Below are 19,335 nucleotides of genomic sequence, written 5' to 3'. Positions count from 1 at the left end.
GAACCAACACGGATTCCCTGGAAGTTTCTAGAAGGGGTGAGTGATGCATAGGGTGTGACTCCCAAGCAAGTGCAGAGGTGGGGCAGAGAGGACTCAGCCCTGAGAAGCCTAGAGCTGTTGAAGGAGGCGTGGACAATAAAGCAGAAATTAGGCACAACAATTAGAAAAAAATAGCAAAGAGCCAATGTGTGGGTTATTCTTGTCGTGTCTTCTTCCCACAATGAGTTCTTGGAGAGAAGAGACTTTTGTATCCCTAAGACCTAACACTCTGCCTGGAACCCGGTTAATCTCCAATCTTTCATTTCCTCCAATTTGTAGAGCTCTTGCCTGCTTTGAACCTTAACACAAGCTACTACTATCCAGTCTGGAATACTGAATTTTCAAATGAGAACACCTTGTCCTTTGATTCATAGTTTAAATGTTAGCTCTCTAGCTGGCTAATCCCAGCGCTTGGGAGGCAGAGGCAGGAGGATTTCAGCTCAAGGTATAGAAAAATGCACCTCTCACCTCAAAGGCAATAAGAAGTGATACCAGATTCTGGAGCCAAAGGAAATTCACCAATGGCCTGGGAACACCAATTTAGGGCATCTCAAATACTGTGTTCTGCATGCATAGTTTTTTATAGCTAAAGAACTTAAGAAAAGCATTGATAAAGGTGATTTTGGAATACCATGGTGGGAACATTAGGTAAGCAGGTTGTAGCCAAGTGGAAACATCTCTGCTACAGGCCTCAGATGTCATTTGGTGACGTACTTCCTAGCCTTTGAGTTGGTGGACAAGCCACATTAGTTCAGATGTAGAGATGGGCAATGGATGGCTATTAAGGAACGGAAAGATAGCCAAGATGATTGATTGGGCTCCAGATCTGTGACTTTCCACATCTCCATAATCATAAACCAGCTATTCAGCCTAGTAGAATCTTTAGCACAAGTAAGGCACTTTTTTTTTTTATTCTGGAAACTTCAATTCACAAAATCACCCTGGACTACATGGAAACACTCTGTCTCAAATATATATGTTAAATAAATAATGGCCCCTCGAAAATCCTGTCCCCATTAAAAGGAAATACACACACACACACACACACACACACACACACACACACACACACACACACACGATAATCTCTATTATGACATCCTTTCTTTATCTAGAACCTTCTTTTTGATACTGGCAGATATTGGGCTTTATCCGACACCTGCCAATATTTCCAGGTTCCTGTGACTCAGAGCAAGGGATCAGCCAGAGACACAAGGAGAGTAGCAAGCAAAGCGAGAGCATTTATTAAGAAAGGACACTTCAAAGGAAGGAAGCAGGCCAGAGCAGAGAGGAAGAGTCTGGGAACCCAGCAGGGCAGGGCACAAAGGGACCTAGACCTTTGGTTACCTTTTGCATGTTTCCAAGCTCATTTGCACACACATTATTTACAAGCTATCTAGTCCCAACTACCTAACTAACTCAACCCCTTTCTTCTTTAATCTTTATCAAAATCAGTTCTTAGCAGATCAAAGATGTAGGCCCTAAACATTGGAAGCCATTGCTCCACAGCCAAGCCTGACTGCAGCGGAGCCCACCCTGACAGCCAGCTCCACTCTGCACAGCTGCACTATCTACCTACCCATCCTCCATGGCCCATCCCAGTGGCCAACAAAGGGGCTGCTGACTCACTTGGTCTGAAGCAGTGATTCAAGGATCCCTCAGACTCTCAAGTGTCCCCGGATTGACATCCTGATCCCAGAGGCCTGCGCAGGCAGACAGCCCCGGCTGTCACCCAGGGGTAGTAGAGCTAGGCAAGGATCCAAGTGCAGTTGTCAGGGAGAGGCCAGATTTCCCTGTCCACACTTGGTTATCCCTTTCTCCCTCATTCCCTCTTCTCTCAACATGCCCAGTCACAAGTGAGATGTCTAATATGGGTATTAGACACTGGGAGAGGGGACACCATGTCCCTTCTGAGTAGCATGTTAGAGAAGGGTGACTAGGCTTTTTGTCTGAGGGAGGAGGGAAAGGTACATGCCTGTTAATGTAAATAACAAAGTCTTGCCGTCTTCTCTGTGATGTGAAGTAATGTTTTCACGTCATGTTTTGGACACACATTATTTATATTTTTAAAAAGCAGCAGGAGTCTTCTGAACTCTGGCTATTTCATGGTGTTTCCTGGCTGGCTAGAGTTGGGACAGAGTGAGTGGGGTGCAGGAGTTGGAGGTATGGCTCTAGACATTCACAGCCCCCAGCCACAGCTTCAGAAAGGGGGTCTTATTACCTGACACAAATGGGTTTTTGTTTTGTTTTGTTTTTGAGGGAGGGTGTCATGTAGCCAGGGTGTTCTCAAACATTATGTACCCAAGTGCTGGCCTTGAGCTGTGTCCTGCTTCTACCTCCTAAACTCTGGGATTAAAAGTGTGAACCACCTGAGGGAGAGGGAAAGATGCCTCCCCTAACCCCTTGCTACTAGTGGTGGAAAAGAGAGCTGACCCTGCCCCTCATCAGATGCAGAACTAGGGACAGTGGGTTCTGCACCCTGAGCAACACAATAGAGCTGACCTCATTGATGGAGGCCTAGGTGAGCTGGCCCTGAGATCATGAGTATGAGAGACTGACACCCGTCCATCATCTACCATATAGTGGTGTGGGCAAGTGAGGAAAGTCCCCTCTCTTTGCCCCTCAAGAACTGTGGTAGGTGGGAGTTCCTGAGGTCACTAGAAGGAGAGAGCTGGCTCTGCTTCTCACTAGCTGCAGCCCTAGGCAGAATGACCTCTACACCTCACCTGGGCAACACAGCTGGCCCTGGTGTTGTAGGTATGGGCCAGCCAACTCCAGGATTAGAGAGCAGGAAAATTGGCTCTGCCCCTGCTGCTTACTACATAGGGTGAGCTAGCTGGGGCAATACTAGAGAGCTCACCATGGTGTTGAGGATGAAGGAGAGCTGGTGGGTAGGCTGAGCAACCACCCAGACCCAGAACCAGAGGTATGAGTTGGCCCATCCCATCATCCACTCAATCTATGATCTGCCAGAGCACGTGAAGGGGTTGGTGCTGCAGACCCAAAGTTATAAGATTTCCATGACATAGGACAACAACAGGATAATCCAAGAGGAGCCCCAGTGAGGGCCCAGTGTTGATGATGTAGCAAAACCCAGAGACCTCAAACCAGACCAATGATTCAATGCAATGGACACTTGCAAGTAACAATATGTGAACTAAAGGGCTGTGTGACTCACTGTGTCACACTACAGCTTCCACACCATGATTTTTCCTCTTTTCTTTTCTTTTCCTCTTTTCTTTTAAATTTTATCTTGTTTTTATCCTGGAGGGGTGGGTTGCAAGGTTAGAGAGAGGGTGAAAGGGGGGATGAATGAGATCAAGATGCATGATGTGAAATCCACCAAGAGTCTCTCAAAATAAAAAGCAAAAAGAAGCAAGTGATCCAACTCAGCTGTAGGGGGCTGACCTAGCACCTGTGGCCCTCAATTTAATCCTGTTACTGAAACAAATAAAAAAAACAAAACAACCCAAACCTTGGAAAACACAAGATTTAAGCATCTCAATGCAGAAAAAAGAATTTTCAAGCAAGAGAAAATAAACATTTATATATCTAAATAATTAAAACTCCACAATTTCCTCTCATATACATTTACATGCTTAAAACACACCAGACCAAAGGCAAAGACAAAAACCCTGGTGAAAAACAATGGTTCCACTTGGCAATGGTCTCAGTTTTGCTATAAAGTGTTTTATGACTAGAAATGCAGAGACCAGCAACTCAAACGGAAAGCAGGAGTGTGCATAAAAAACAGCAGAAAAGTTCACAAAACAGCTTCAAGGGAACTGAATATATTTTTCAAAGATATGAAACAAAATAAATATAAATCAAATCACCATTCTTCCTCTTTGAAACTGGCAAGAGTGAAAAGTTGGGCTGTGTGAGTGTTGGCAGCAAGCAGGAAGGAGCCCCGTGTGCCATGATACGGTGTCTGCTCCGTCTTTTCAGCACAAGGCAAGATGGTGGTTCAGTGGACCTCAGCAGTAGTTAGCATTCTAATGCCTCTAGTAGAAGATTACTAGAATTTACTCTTCATAAGCAATCTCATTTCAAGAATCAACAAATAGACAAATGAAATCAAAGATGTAAAAACTTGATACAGAAGACCCAAAACAACCTAAATGGATTGCAGTCATGGACTGATTAAATAAGGCTGAGTCCGTGCCTGTGACAGATTAGCATATTTTAGTGTAGTATAGCAGACAAGGCATGGAGTAAGATGCATCATGAAATCCTTTTGTTGTATATGCACATACCAGATCATAGATAGATAGATAGTTAGATATGGATGGATGGATGGATAGATGGATGGATGGATGGATGGATGGATGGATATGTATGGATGCAAATAGGGAAACAGACATGGGTGCATATGTATAGAACACTTTTTGAGAGGATTCATAGAAGCAAGCTTCTAGAAGAAGGGACTGAGAGATCAGTGGGCTTGCTTCTTTTTTTTTTTTTTTTTTTTGAGCTGAGGATCAAACCCAGTGCCTTTCAATGGGCTTACTTCCAACAGGTATCTTTCTAGTGATACAAATAAAATGGAATTTTCAGACTGCTTGATTAGTGCTATCATGATGACGACGACAACAATGATGATGATGGGTTTTGAGACAGGGTTTCTTTCATTATGTAGCATTGACTATTCTAGAACTCACTATGTAGACCAGGCTGGCCCTGAACTCACAGAGGTCTGCCTGCCTCTGCCTCCCAAGTGCTGGGATTAAAGGTGCACACCCATCAATGCCTTTGATATATATATCTATATATCAAAAAAATCCAAGAATAACTTGGGGATGTTGAAATGCATCTGAAGGTAAAGGTTCTAAGTGTGATCACCTGCGTTTGTTTGATTTCCCCCAGACACACATATCAGAAGGAGAGAACTGACTTGCAAATTGTCTTCTGACCTGCATATGCTCTCTATGGCATGCACATGTATACACACACACACACACAGATGTACACACAAAATACATACATATATATATACACACACACATACAAATTTTAATTAAGAAAAACCCTCTTGGCAGATGTGCGCTGGTGGCCAAGATGTTGGATTCCAAGTATAAGCCTTCGCCCCTGGCCATTCTCCCCAGTACCCTTGACCCTGCCGAGTATGACATGTCTCCAGAGACCCAAAGGCACAGGTTGAGCGCTTGAGTTTAAGGGCTCGGCTTAAACGGGAATATCTGCTTCAGTACAACCAAACGCACATCCATGACCCTGCCTTGACTCGTTGGGCCTATCCAAAATCAACAAATGTTTATCCTAGTTTCAGACCCACTCCAAAGAACTCACTTTTAGGGGCTGTGGTGGCATTTGGGCCCTTCATCTTCTGGTACTATATTTTCAAAACAGACAGGAACAGAAAAGAAAGACTTGTGCAGGGGAAAAGTGAACCGAACTTTAAAGATGTCCTGTTAAGTTTGGCAAGGATGAGTCTATTCTTGCATAAATAAATCTTCTGTTAATCACTAAAAATTAATTAATTAATTAATTAATTGATTGATTGATTGATTAATAGAAAACCCCTCTTGGCAAGAGGACTGTAATACCAGCTGAAGCAGGTTTGCATCCAGCTCAAGACTAGCACAGGCTATATAACGAGAACCTATCTCTGATAGGAAGGGAAAAAAATAATTTACTCAAGTTCTTTCAACTATTAGAAGTGGGGCTAGCTTAACCTTTTAGTTATGATTAAATAATTCAACTTAAAAAGTCTAAGATTCTGATCCAGTTGGGACTTCCTGCTCCCCCATGGAACTGGACCAGGCCCTCTGGCTAAGTGAGACAGTTGATGAGCTTGAACTATTTAGGAGGCCCAAGGCAGTGGGACAGGGACCTGTCCCTAGTGCATGAGCCGGCTTTTTGGAACCTAGGACCTACGGTGAGACACTTTGCTCAACCTTGGTGCAGTGAGGAGGGGACTGGACCTGCCTCAACTGAATCTACCAGGCTGGGCTGACTCCCCAGGGGAGACCTTGCCTTGGAGGAGGTGGGAATAGGGAGTGGATTGGGGGGAATGCTGGGGGGTGAGAGGAGGGAGGACAGGGGAATCCATGGCTGATACATAAAATTAAATTTATTATAAAATAAAAATATTTATTAAAAAAAGTCTAAGCTTCATTTCTCTGGGTGTGTTTTCTCTTGATGGCCTGCCCACACAGCCCAGGTAGCTAAAGCTCATTCACAGTTATCACCACTCCCTACCCATCCCCAACAGTGTATTCAAATCCAATGCCAAAAGTTACTTATTAAACACAAGAGATATCGTGCCCTGAGAAACCCATTATAAACTTTGTCTGTGGGAGAACCGATCTCTTCCTGAAACCTGGGACAGCCATCTCAGAGAAGAGGACATGGGGAGCCATCACGTAAGTATTCACTGCCTTTGGGAATCCGTTTTCTGTTTGTTGTTTAGCCGGGGAAAGAATTCATCTCTAAACTCATGATTGATACCCTCTTGCTTCATCACTTTGATGGTCCCCTTCTTGCTATTTGGAATATATTTCTCTCCTGCTGGGTAAAAAGCTTGTAAGAGGGGCTTTTAAAAGGTGTTTAAAATAATGCAATAAAGATTGTCTTGCAGAGGGCAAATTACTTGCACATATTTGTAGTATGTACAAGTAAAGCTTTTAGTTTGTGGCAAAATTGTACAAAACCTCATAGACTATTCCTATTTAGAGTTTGTGTGATAGATGGGTTTCTGTTGAAAATATCGATACAGCAAGGTAAGATACTCCTATGCGGCCATATAATTTAGACTACCAGGTAAAAATCTCCCAGAGTTACCTCTAAGCAGCTTCAAACACCCAGATCTTTGCAATTGTTCACGGAGTAGACTAAACGTTTCATTTTTCCTTCTGATGTGTCTAGGCTTAGGAATAGCATGTCTGAAATGAGTAAAAACTGGCTGAATGCACTTCCTGTTTGGAATCTTTGGTGCATGAGGCAAATAAAGAGTTGAATCAGATTTTTACGCTGAGACATGAATATCTTAAGCCGGGCCAGTAAGAATTTGAATAAGGCTGTGCACAGGTGCCTTAGCTTATCACGGCAGGATTTCATGTATACACTATATTTAATATAGATCTTTATAGAGTATGAAATTAGGGTAAAGTATCATAGGTAAAGGGAGTAAAACTCCTATTTTTCCTGCAAACTAGCTTTGTGTCTAAGAGTTTGCCTTTATTGGTATGAAAGGGACACTCAGTGGTCAGAAACCTACAAGTGTTGCTTTCAGAGGGTCATTAACTTTTAAATAATATGTAAATAGCCTTTCGAGCTAGCCAAGATGATGAGTAATCTATTCACTGTCCCTCCCAGAAGCCAAGAACTACTTATAATAATTCATTCTTCAAATGGACACAAGGAATTTCAGGAGACCACTGGCTCCAACACCTGCACTTTGGAGGACAATTTTGTTCCTTGGAAAAAATCACCCCTCACTAGGGTAGCTGCCTTTTGAGACTGAAGCAGAATTTTTATAGGTTTCGTTTTTGAATCCCCAGGCCCTCTCTTACTCCTCTGAGAAGGCCATTAACTGTTGTCCAAAGGAGACATCCCACCCTTGGTAGCCCTGCTTCCACTCAAGTATAGCCCATAGGCACTTTGTTTTCCTTTCTAATGATAAAATTTCTCACAGATGCAGCATCACCCAGCTGCAGTCTTTTGCTTCAGGCTGAAAACCTCATTATAAGGCATGACTTGCAGGCAGGGATCTCTCTCTCTCTCTCACACACACACACACACACACACACACACACACATGCACACACACGAGTGTACTCACACATGCATGCACACACCCATGCACCCATGCATGCAGTCGACCCACCCATGCACGCAGCACTCATGCACCCACACAGGCAAAAGGCTTGTTACAATATTTGCAGCTAATGGGAAAATGTAGCTTTCTAGGACTCATTGTTCCCAGCAGCATCCCATTAACAAGCCCCGGGATGCTTTACCCCAAGCTAAGTTACAATGCAGCAAGGAAATTTAACAAGTGCAGAAGGAATGACTACATCCCATAAGAGTGGATGTAAAACCCACTTAAAGAACAAAGTATTATCCCAGAAATGGCTCACATTGACAGCCCTAGCAAGCTTCTTGAATATCTACAAACCTGAATGTCAAAATCAAGTCACAAAATTCTAGTAAAATGCATGTTCTTGCAAAATACTAGTTAACATACTAGTTCCTGCAAACCTAAAGTTGGATGTGGTGTCATGCTTACTCCAGTCAATTTAGTGAGAAAGTTTTAGTCATGGTACTTCCTGCAATGCCATTGGGTCCTCCTCTTGGCTCTGATACTTGATTTCTACATCACCACTCTCTCTCTCTCTCTCTCTCTCTCTCTCTCTCTCTCTCTCTCTCTCTCTCTCTCTCATCTTTGTTCTTTTTCTCCCATGACTATGAAATGAAATTTGACTTATTAAAACTTTAAAATCCATACAGAAAGGCAGACAGCGAACTCTTGTACCAGCATTTGCTCATCTTTTTGATCCAGGGTGCTGTATACTAAGTTTTAGGTTATCAGTATCATTTAATACCGAGGAAAGTCATACATCTCTAAAAACACATCCATAGACCAATATTCTTGCAAAATCAAGACAACAATGGCCAGGAGATGCATCTTCCAAGTTCTAGAATCTCAGCAAGGTCAGAAACTGAGGAACACTTAGACTTTTGCTTTGTACTTTACTTTTCCCTCCCCATTAATGATTTTATTATTTTTATTTTTATTTATTATTCTTGTATATGTGCATTGTGAGCATGAATGTCATGATGCATGTATAGAGGTGTGAGGACAACTCTGCGGAGTCAGTTCTTTCTTTCCACTGTTACAAGACTTTCAGGGATCAAACTTAGGTCTCCAGACTTTCACCACTAACACCTTGACCCACTGAGTCATCTCACCTGTCCTGAGTTTCTTTTTTTTTCTTTTCACTTCTTTCCCTTCCTTCCTTCCTTCCTTCCTTCCTTCCTTCCTTCCTTCCTCCCTTCCTTCCTTCTTCCCTCCCTCCCTCCCTTTCTCTCTCTCTTCCTTCCTTCCATCCTTCCTTTATTGATTTATTGGCACTAAAGACATAATTCTTTGTGACTAATCTGTTTGGAATAGAAGTAACCAAGATCCTGAGTTAGTAACATCACACCATACATAGTCGAAGAGTTTGCAGCCTAAGCTGTCCCTGTGCGACTGAGCACCACACACAGAAAAATAAAATACACAGAAAACTGTGCTTAGGTTTAGCTGGACGGCTCATCAGTTCTGCTTTGTTGTGTGGGTTGTTTCCAAGAGAATTGGTATCTGGAGGAAAATAGAAAATTGAGCTGACCACTGAAGTGTGACAAAATAATGAAGACTCAGAAAGCAAGACTTGGGAAGGGCACTAAAATGTGGAAATGCTCACAAGGCCAAACAGATGAGTGGTTTCTGGGAAATTATTTGCAACGCTGATGAATAGAGTCTAGAAAGACCCACAGCTTTGCTGTTCAACACTGGGCCCTTGACCTAGAAGAAATATCAGCATTACCAGGACACTTATCATAAATGTGAAACTGGGACTATAGAGACGGCTCAGTTGGTAAACTGCTTGCTTCACAAGCATGAGTACCTCAGTTCAAAGTCCCAGCACCCAGATAAAAGCCAGGCATGGCATGGCAGCACGCGTCTGTAATCCCAGGGCTGCACAGGCAGAGACTAGGGAACCCCTAGAGATTTCTGGCCAGTTAGTTTAGATGAATCTGGGAGTTCCAGGTTCACTGAGAGACCCTGCCTCAAAAATAAGGTGCCAGGCTAGGCATGGTAGCACACCCCTATCATCCCAGGTGGGTCTCTGTGAGCTCAAGGCCAGCCTAGTATTCACAACAAATTCCAGGCCAGTCAAGGCTACATAGTAAGACCCTGTCTCAATAAAGGAAAAATAAAGTAGAGAAGTGATTAAGGAAAATACTGACTATCAACCTCTGACCTCCACAGGTACACACACACAGGAACGCAGGTGTACACACACACACACACACACACACACACACACACACACACACACACACACAAACCCAGAACCTCAGTGCCACCCAAAGCTACTGAACTTCAGTCGGTATCGTATGTTCCTTCAGTGAGTCTCACACATATGAGAGTCTTACAGTCTTGGGTGCAACTTTCCAACATTGGATGGATGTGGGAGAGTTCTAAAATCCGGTGGTGTCCAGGTCCCACCCTAGAGGTTTGAAATCAATTGCTGTGGCTGTTGTCCTAGACATTAGGATTTTTAAGTGTCCCCTCAAGTGACTCTTAAGTCACATGAATATGCCTAACCATAAGGAGAGTTCAGCACACTGCTGATGAAAGCAGAGTCACTGGAAGTGTCTACAAAAGAAGGCTAACTTGTACATGTCACATCTGTCCAGCGGCCTGCTGTGTTGCCCATGAACATGCCAAGGGAATGACTTGCTTGTGCTAATATTTAGCCAATGTAAACATTATCTAATGTGGAGAATAGTTTGGGACCAGTGGCAGATGCACACTAAGGGAGCCCCGGTTGAAGGTGGACTGGGTGATACTTGGGAGGCGTGCAACAGGTGGGGGAACATGCCTAGATTTCTGGGGAAAGAAGGCAAGCTCTGGAGGCAGGTGAAAATCTTGGAGGGAGTTTCAGGGAAGAAAGTACAAGTTTAACCAAGTGTGTGCATTAAATTGTGACCTGTTACTCAAGTGTACCACAGTCAACCTCCAGCAGAAATGCCCTGCAAACCAAGCTTCCCTTCGCAGGAAAACATTTATAGTGGAAAGCTAGTATGTTTGGGGTCACCACACTGAATATAGAAAGTTCTCAGAAGGACCCATGACAGCAAAATACTCCATGTACAAAATATGCCATCTTTATTTACAAACAGGTTTTCTTTCTTTTTAAATTTATTTATTAATTATGTATACAGTGTTCAACCTGCATGTATGCCTTCACACCATAAGAGGGCACCAGATCTCATCATAGGTTGTGAGCCACCATGTGGTTGCTGGGAATTGATCAGGACCTCTGGAAGAGCAGCCACTGCTCTTAACCTCTGAGCCATCTCTCCAGCCCCTACAGACTTTTCATTCAAGGTCTAGATACTTTTCAAGCGAAATTATATGCCCTGGGCTTCTGGGGATTTCTTGTCAACGGTAGATAAAAGCTGCCACCTTGAAAAGGTAGTGAGGCTGCTTGGAACACATAGGGCAAGTATTGATACACTCACACAAGGAAGAAAATGAAACTCAGACCAGGAGTCACTTAGAATACAGATGCATTCATACACAACCTGGCAGCACAGCCTGGCATCTGTGATCTTGGCATAGAAGCAAGAACTGAAACTCAGCCAGGCAGTGATGGTACATGCCTATAATCTCAGCACTCAGGAGGTAGGGGTAGATGGATCTCTGTGAGTTCGAGGCCAGCCTATTCTACAAAGCAAGTTCCAGGACAGCCAGGACTGTTCCACAGAGAAACCCTGTCTCTAAAAACCAAAATGAAGGAGGAGGAAGAAGAGGAGGAGGAGGAGGAGGAGGAGGAGGAGGAGGAGGAGGAGGAGGTGAAGGTGAAGGAGAAGGCGAAGAAGAGGAAGAAGAGGAAGAGGAGGAGGAGGAAGAGGAGGAGGAGGAGGAGGAGGAGGAAGAAGAAGAAGAAGAAGAAGAAGAAGAAGAAGAAGAAGAAGAAGAAGAAGAAGAAGAAGAACTCCTCTCAGCAATGATGGTGACAGGTAGAGGTTAAATGGGACCTCAGAAGTGTTGATGATAGCCAGTGTCTCTCCAGTGCTTACTGGAATGGGAATTACATGGGTGTGCACTGTGATCTGTGATGCTGGAGCTTTCACTGGATCTGGACAGAGTCCTCATGACAGTCCTGGGAGACGCTGGTAGGATTCATCTCTCAAAGAGAAAGAAAGTGAAGCAAAAGAAAGTGGGATGATTTAGACATCCATTAAGAGGTATATCATGGGGAACATGGGAGATGGCTCTGTGGGTAAAGTGCCTGCTGTCTGAGCAGAATGATCTGAGTTCAGATTCCAAGAACCCATGTAACAGGTGGGCATGGCAGTGAGCATCTGGAACCCTCAATACTGGGTGAGGGATATGCAGGCAGGAGATTCCAAAAGCTTGCTAGCCAGCCAACTTGGGCACAATAGTGAGCTCCAGATTCAGTGAGAGCCCCTGTGGAGTGTGATAAAGGGAGACATTAATATTGACCTCTAGCCTATACACACACACACACACACACACACACACACACAGGAATGTGAACACACCCTCACACACAGATATATGCAACATACACACATATACATACACATAAGATAAAACATGGATTTGGATTTAGCAAGTTCTCATACTGTGTCTTATGTTTATGTAAGGCTCATATTAATAGTAGAAGGTAACCTACCATAATTAGTGGGGAAAACAGGGTCATTATTTTTTCATCTTCTTTCACCCCTTCCTGAGTCTCCACCTCCTCCAAGTCCCTTTAAAGGTCATGTTGGCATAACATTCTGTAACTCTCACTTGCCTATGGATTTAAACCCATCTCTCTTGGATGTTTCCCTCACCTTCAACTGATGATTCCCTGAGTCTAGGATTGTGTCTTATTTTGCTCCATAGTTGTCTTAGTCAGGGTTTCTATTGATGTGGCGAGACACCATGACCATGGCAACTCTTATAAAAGAAAACATTTAATTGGGGCTGGTTTACAATTTCAGAGGTTTAGTCCATTGTCATCATGGTGGGACATGGCAGCATTCAGACAGACATGGTGCTAGAGAAGGAACTAGGAGCTCTACATCTTGATCTGCAGGCAACAGGAAGTGAACTGTAACACTGGGCATAGCTTAAGCATAGGAGACCTCAAAGCCCACCTCCACAGTGACACACTTCCTCCAATAAGGCCACACCTCCTCATAGCGCCACTCCCTTTGGGGGGGCGCATTTTCCTTCAAACCACTAAAATATCCTAATCATCAATGTAGTACACACCACACAGCAAATGCTCCAGAAAATGTTAATAAATTCTTTACTGTATTTGATGCTTTCCTATGCTGGGATAAAATATCAAGGCAACTTACAGAAGGAAACGGTTATTGAGGGTTACAGTTTCAAAGGGTAGGAAGCCATCACTGTGAGGAGGGAAGGCAGTAAGAGGCAGGAGTAGGGAGCTGAGTGTTCGCATCTTCCAACCTAAGCACAAGGCAGATAAAGTGAACCGGAAGTGTCCAGGCTTTAAACTCTCAAATCCATCCCCACTGGTGCACCTCCCCCAGCAACCCCCCCAAGAGTCTGCAAACAATACTACCAACTGGGGACCACGTGTTAAATACATGAGCCTATGGGAGCTATATCATTCAAACCATCACAAATACTTCCAAAAGCTCCTAAATTAAGCCAACATTTTACATCACTGTAGCCCAAATCTCTCTATCCAGCCCCATTCTCAGATCAATTTGTGAATGAGGCACTAACAATGGTATATTTTAAGACCCCCCTCCCCAAGTGGTTCTGTACTAACCGTAGATGAGAGGCATGGGCCTAGTGGCAGATGTACATCTAGTGTGATGATTCCTAAGTGGGATCTGCAGATCGGCATCATGGGTATAACATAGGACCCACTGAATTAGCAACCGCAGAGGCAAAGCCCAGTGACCTCATCTGAACGAGTCTTGTGGGTGATTCAGATGGTCACTTTGAAGAGCTCTAGCAGGCCCGAGCATGGCAAACATGTCACCCACAGGTTTTGCCTTGTACCCTTCTTCCCCATCCCCTCTGCCTTGCTGAAAAAAAACCAACAGGTTACATCCCTAAAGCTAGCCACCAAGGTCCCTTCCCTTATTTGGCCACTTCCTTCTACTGGGGCTGACTGCCAAGGTCCAGCTATCAAAGTACTGAAGTTTGGTTCACCTAATTAACATGCCCAATCAAAATTAAACGTGCCATCCTAACACAGAATTTCCCCCTTTACCTTCATAAAGTACTATTTGCCTATGTGCCACACCTGTGTCCTCTCTATCCAGAGGCAGTCCTTTGTCCGTCCAGAGCAAAGATCCCTTCCCCTTTTCCCTTGTTCCCTTCCCCTTCTCCCTCATCCTCTGTCTCCTGTCTTTTTCTCTTACTCTCTGCCCTTTTTGTCCCTCGGGGGAAAAATCACGGTTGTGCCGAGAACTTGGTCTTGGGGTGTTTTGTGCCAACTCAAATGAAAACATGTTACCACAGGTTTTGCCATCTAGGCCCATGTTTGCCATGCCTACGCCTGCTACAGCCCTTCACACTTAACTGCCAAAACTCTGGTCAAAGCATAAACCTCTCCTAGGTCCAAGGTAGAGCTGGGTCTCAGCTTTCTCTGTGGACTATTCTCAGCACCAAGCCTCCAGAGATGCCCAGATAATGGCCCCAAAAGTCTGCTTAGCTCCAGCCTTCCTCCCTGCTTTGGGCAATAGGGAACCCCCAGGCAATCGCACATTATGGAGTAACAAGTGTGGTGCTGCCTTTAGATGGGCCATGCTAAGATGTGAGGGAGAAAGATCAGGAGATGAATAATCATCACCAAGCACAGCACAGGGAAGCAATGGTCCTGAGACAGTGAAAAGCCTTTACCCCTTCCAGCAACCAAAACAATGACACTGGGCGGGAGAGAAGGGGGCAGGTGAGACTAAGCGTCTGGCTTATGTACCCAGGTAGATGGCCATACATCTCAGAGATGGAAGGCAACATGGAGGTTTGCAAAATCAGAGCAAGTTCAGTGTTGGGGGTTTGTTGACTTTGAGATGTCTTCCATACACCCAGCAGGCACCTGGATCAACATCTCAAAAAGCAAAGAGTTTGAGGTAACTGGGGAAGAATGAGCTCACAGCCTAGGTTTCTCTGTTTTCCCTTGAGCGATTAGTAGGTGTCCGATTATAAGCACGACTAAAAATAGTTTTGGTAACAAACACATTTATTGATCTGTCTGTCGTATGACTTTCCTTGGGGAGACATGAACCAGTAGCTACTCACTCTAGATATGGCACCTAAGACAAACCAAATCAACGATTTTACCCAAGTTTAGCATGAACCAATGGATTTTTAAAAAAAAAAAAAAAGATTTATTTATTTATTTATTATGTACACAGTGTTCTGTCCGCATGTATGCCTGCAGGCCAGAAGAGGGCACCAGATCTCATTACAGATGGTTGTGAGCCACCATGTGGTTGCTGGGAAATGAACTCAGGACCTTTGGAAGAGCAGCCAATGCTCTTAACTGCTGAGCCATCTCTCCAGCCCGAACCAATGGATTTAATTTGGGTTACTTACAAGAACATGGGAGAGTGGATTTTTGCCTGCAAGAGTATGAATCAGCAGCTACAGCACTAAAAACAAGTTTCACCCTTTGGCAATTGTTAACTATTAATATACCATGGGGAGGGGCGGAATCTAGTCTGGGGTCTAGTGTACAATCCATGAGCTGGCTGCTTCATGAGCCCTCTCCCACGTCTTCAAGGGAATGTTAGGGGGCCTGTTTTGATGAGGCTCTCATGAGGGTAACCACAGCTTCTCTGATTCCAAGATAGAAACAGCAATGACATGCCCAGAGGACCGCGTTCCACAACACAGCCTTAGCAGGCAGCCTGGAAGGAGACATGTGGTATTTCAGTAACACTATTAAGGACCAAGCTATAGCTGCTCTTCTGTCCTGCCACCTCCATGTATGTATACCTCCTCCTCGTGACACAAAAGGATGGCCATGAGTCACGGAAGGAGGAAAATAGAGTTTTCTCCTTGTGTGCTGCCTTCCTATATGAGGAAAATCTTTCTGAAAGTTCCTAGCATCCCATGTCACAGGGCAGACTGGTCAACAGACTCACCCTAGGCTGGCAAAGGGAGACTGGAGGGTTATGAGTCCTTTGTCCCTGGGATAGAGTGAACCATCCATTTACAAAGAGGGGGAGAGGGGAAGGGTTGGGGCAGGAGAAGAGTTGGCTCCACGCTGTTGGAAATGGTGTGACAGCCCAAATGAACTGGTAAGAGGGAGTCCTGATCACACAGCCCAACCTAGGAAAACGGTCTGCTCCCAGAGTCCATGAATATTGGCTCCAACACAAGCATGCATGTTGCATGTACACACACACACACACACATACACACACACAGAGAGAGAGAGAGAAAGAGAGAGAGAGAGAGAGATACAGAGACAGAGACAGAGACAGACAGAGACAGGCTCTCAAGTCCCTTATACAAAACTGCTTAACACTTGCATGCAACCTATGCACATCCTCTTGCATACTAAGTCCTGTCTAGATTAGTGCCTAGATAACACTCTATTATATATGAAGTGTAAATGGTTGTTCACTCTACTGTTTCAAAATTAATGACAACAAAAATGCCTGTACATGTTTTGGACAGAGGCAATTATTTTCCAGATAATTTTTTATCTGTGGTTGGTTGAATCTGCAGAAGCAAAGTCAATGGACACAAAGACTGTACATCATCTTCCCTCAGCATCTGTACATATAATATATCAGGGAGGGGATGGAGAGATAGTTCAGTGGCCAGGAGTGCTTGCTGAACCATCGTGAAGATGAGAGTTTGAGACCCAGTACTCATGTGACAAGCTAGGTGTCCTGTGCACGTCTGCAATCCCAGCTCTCATGGAAGGCAGAAACATGAGGATCCCTAGGGCATGTTGTATTCCAGTTCAGCCAAGAAAACCTAAGTCCCAGGTTCAAGGAGAGCCTCTGCCTCAAAAGAACAGTCAGAAGGTGACAGAGGAGGACACCCAACACCCTCATCTGTGCCCTGTGTTACCTTCAAAGACATGCATACCCCCCACATACACACTCACAGAGAATTACATACACACATATAAATAAAGCATCTTTTTTTAAACGTCAGAGAATTCTGGTTGGCTTGAGTCATGTCCTGCATGGTGGATGATCGCCGTGGCCAAGGCTGAGTTTACCTTTGGGAGTGGGGGCATTGCCTTACCACTGCTGATTTCTTCAAAGTGTGTGTGTGTGTGTGTGTGTGTGTGTGTGTGTTTCTGTGTCTGTGTGTGTGTTTCTGTGTCTGTGTCTGTGTGTGCCTGTGTGTTTACTCATATCATGCTTCATGTCCCCACTACTCATACTAACTTTCAGATGACTTAGAGACAATAAAGACTCCAAGAACAGACAGGAAGTAAAATGACTCCCTCTTCATGTGATGGGGGATTTGAGTAGTTATAGTGTGGGTGGGGGGTAGAAGAAACACACCAAAAGGAATTTTAAAGAAAAGAATTACTAGGCTAGGAGCCAATGCACATTCAAACTCTCTTACTGGGGGAAAGAATAACATTCATTGTTTTGATACGGACTGAGATAGGAATTTGCTAAAGTGAATTCAGCTGTTTCACCTTGCTTCTTTTTCAGCAAATCAGAACTTGTCCTCACTGTTGTTTAGAGCTCTCACTGTCCGGTGTATATAATACCCCAACTGCCTACCACAGCCCCCAATGTTTTCTCTCTTCAATTCCAACTGCCCACTTATCTTTGACTCTTGAGGTTTCTAGAATACACCAGTTATTTTTTATCTTATAGGAAATGAATCCCAAGTGTTCACTCTGGGTGAATTGTCTAAAGATAGTCTTTGGCATTATAAGAAGGAAGTGGATCATTCCTTTCTAATGAAAAACATGCTTCATTTGCCAATAACCCCTGAAGTCATGGCTCCTGCCACCATTGAGAAATAACCTTTAACCCCCAGCAGCCACTCTGCCCCCTATGCTCCTTTCCTTGGTGCAATCCAGTGGTAACTGGATATCTGGAAGCTTAACATTCTTCCAAGTTCTCCAGCTCCCAAAACAATCTACAGACATCCTTTAAGTAGATCATCATTATCCCCATGACACAAATCTCATTTCTAGAAAATTAATGATATTCCCCTTCTAGCAGACACTCTGTGTTCTTGGGCCCAGCACAGTACTAAAAGACCCCAGATGGGCCAATCGAGAGCTGTCACGTAGTTGGGGCATCCTGCCATGCAGGCTGTGGTGCCCTCAATATCAGGAGGCAGACAACAGACCAGGAGTGACAGCCGATGTTTCGCTGAGATCTCTACTCAGCTCCAATTTGTCTTCCTAATTACCTTATCCTGTTACTCATCTTTCAGATTTATCCTCAGAAAGACACAACCCGATTTTAATCTTCCCTTGTATGGAAGCCCAGTTGTTTGCTCTTGGTGCCTGGAGATCTTGCCTTAGTCAGGACCCACGTGCCCATTACCACCAGAAACTCAGCCTCTCAACACATACTAAAGTAATGTGTTGACAGCATCATTACAAGCGCAGGCCCTGGTCTAGACCCTGGTCACGTAGGACCTTGGTACTATTGACATTTGGGCTCAGATAACACTTTGTTGTGAGGGGTTTTCTATGTATTGGAGAATGTTTAGCAAGCCATGGCTTCTATCCTTAGCTGGAAAAGTAGCTGTCTCCTGTTTGGGGATCATTGTAAATGTTTCTGGGCAGTGCCAATATTCCCCAGAAGGAGAAATCACTCCTAGTTAGTTGAGAGTCAATGCATTTATTCCACAGCTTTGAGAGAGTAAGACCGTGTGGCACAATCTGTCCCCATAATGTCTTCAGCTCTCTGGATCTGCATCAGCGGTCATATCTGCTGACTTTTGTCTTCATGTTGACCCTGTCTCTTATCACAGGGGCAAAGCTCCTGAAGCTCACCCTCGTCCCCCACATGAAGACAATGGCAGCTCTGGGGTAGCAGGTGTTGGACGTCAGTGATTTACAGTGGCCAGGGAAGGCTTCACTGTACAGTCAGTGAGGAGGCTGGCAGACTGCTAGGCTGCGGGTGTCCCTGAGTACAGTGATACTAAAGGGGAAAGACATTGGTGTAATCACTCACAAGTTCATTTACACACATCTCCTGCTTGGTTGCCGCCCACAAAAGGTTTCCCAGTTTCATCTCCCTGTATCCTCACTCAGCATGATAAGCTGGCCACACATTTATACTTCTGAACGTCCCCTGCCACCTTCAGGAACAATGGTACCTGCCACTTCAAGCTACTGGCTGTAGAAGAGTCTTAGGTCAGGCTTCCTTGCTTCTGGTCAAGTCCACAGTCGCCTTTGATAGGCAAATGTCACATCAACACATATAGCCTATGCATGTGTGTCTTTCTAGAAAATGCCCTAACTATGCTAATTGCCATTAAAGGGTAAGGCGGGCATGGTAATACACACCTTTAATTCCAGCACTTACGAGGCAGAGGCAGAGGGATCTCTGTTGAGTTCC

At 44.4% G+C, this 19,335-nt stretch overlaps 1 pseudogene; it reads left to right on the top strand.

The window, feature by feature from the left end:
- The first annotated feature begins 5,097 nt into the window (after positions 1–5,097).
- Positions 5,098–18,807, top strand: LOC118597102 (annotated as a pseudogene).
- Positions 18,808–19,335: the final 528 nt, after the last annotated feature.

The sequence above is a fragment of the Onychomys torridus genome, chromosome 16 (assembly GCF_903995425.1).
Source record: "Onychomys torridus chromosome 16, mOncTor1.1, whole genome shotgun sequence".
Taxonomy (NCBI): domain Eukaryota; kingdom Metazoa; phylum Chordata; class Mammalia; order Rodentia; family Cricetidae; genus Onychomys; species Onychomys torridus.
This window is presented reverse-complemented; position numbering and strand designations above follow the sequence as displayed.